Source organism: Anneissia japonica, unplaced genomic scaffold, assembly GCF_011630105.1.
Source record: "Anneissia japonica isolate Jap-2015-1 unplaced genomic scaffold, ASM1163010v1 scaffold288292_len1863012_cov191, whole genome shotgun sequence".
Taxonomy (NCBI): Eukaryota; Metazoa; Echinodermata; class Crinoidea; order Comatulida; family Comatulidae; genus Anneissia; species Anneissia japonica.
The window spans coordinates 1481947-1483792 of record NW_022688773.1 but is presented as its reverse complement, the minus strand read 5'-3'; positions in this window follow the sequence as shown (position 1 = coordinate 1483792).

Here is a 1846-nt window from a genome sequence, read left to right as displayed (position 1 = left end):
ATAATAATAATAATAATAATAATAATAATAATAATAATAATAATAATAATAATAATAATAATTAATTAATAATAAATAAAAGGATTGAGATAGTGATGATATATAAAGACAACCATTTATTCAATCAAACACTGACGTACAAATAGGAACTAACTAAATCCTTTCCGAGCCACTGGGGCTCATAGGGCTGGAACTTATCTCCAGTTTCTGTAGTGTGAAGCGGATGAGAGTTGTACTCCCCTGGACGGGACACTAGATTGCTGGTACGGTACCCATTGATACAGCTGGGTAGACTGAAGCAATGTAGCTAAAGTGCCTTTGCCCAAGGACACAAGCGAATCTGCACAAATAGGAATAGCTAAACCTAAAGTTATTACTGTATATATCTCGTAAGGGTCAACTGTCTTCTCACAAATTGTATGTCACCTCTCTTATGTACATTTTATGGTTTTAATAAAGAGCGACAACAGATAATTATACAGGCACAATATGCCTATATAGGCCTATTGTATATATTACATATGCCTATATAGGCCTATTGTATATACATATACGTTGTATATTATATGTTGTAATATAATCTTTAATTATTAATTATATTTTTTTGTATAGTTTGATATTTTTGTAGTTCTATTTTTAATAATTCCAGTTACCCAATGTACTGTATGTACTATTGCATTAAACAGCATTCTTATATGTGCATACGCCCTATACACTACTGAACGCAACACCGTTTTCGTTTGACGTTGATAACACATACGGTCGGAAGTTTGTTTATCTAGGAACAAAAACAGATTGTCTTCTACTTTTATTTCATTAAAAGAGAAAACTCATTTGAAAAAAAAAATAACCTAGATTTAACACATTCATTCTTTCTGCATTTTGTGTTGATTGAAACGAGATAACATGTTTCTCACTATCTCTTTCAAAACTGAACCATAGAAATAAGTAGGCCTATATGACTGCAATTGTTAACCAGTTGTAACTTCGTGGCCGTCATTTCCTCCAACGTCGACCCTCCATACCAAGAAGCAGACAGACAGGCGATAGGTGAAGATACTGAGAGTGGACTTCAACAAAAGCACACATTCACAACAAAGGGAGTAAAAGTCTACAGGAAAGAGATAGAGAGAATCCTCGTTATGGACAGAAAGTAACTCTCGCAATATTAATCATGAGTATTTAAAACTCTAATGAAAGAATATCGAGGACAGTTTGGCAATCAATCAAGTGGAGATGACATAAAACGTTAAAATTACTCCAATCCTTCTCAAGACTTATAAAGTACAGCGCATCGTTCCTGTCTTTTTGAAAATTTCTTACGAGCACGCGAGACAACGCACTACTTTTTACTACTAATTAACCTCCCCCTTTCGGCTTGCATGTTTTTATTTCAGCGGTTTAACTGTTTGATGAAAATATATTCCATTACTCCATGGTTTAGTATCTGAAGAGGAATCTGTCCAGAGAATGAAATGGGACTCGAACTCGAGACCTTTTGCATACACATCGCATTTCATACCGTAACTACTAAACCACAATGGCTTTGCAGCGGGGACCATATAAAAAGCTTTTATTTTTCTCTTTAATGTGTCTGATGTACGTGTAATAAACCCACGACTGTGGTTAAAGGACCAACCGCAAGTTGGATCTTTATATAGAACAAGTAGTTTTCTTTACTTTATATATGTAAATTATGTAACTATATTAATATAATATTTATGATATATAAAGTAAAAGGTGATGAGGCTGCATCGGCAAACATTTATTGGTAATATGACGCAAATATACAATTGCCGTAAAATTTATTTGAAACAAATACAGTACTATGTTTAAAACGAATTTA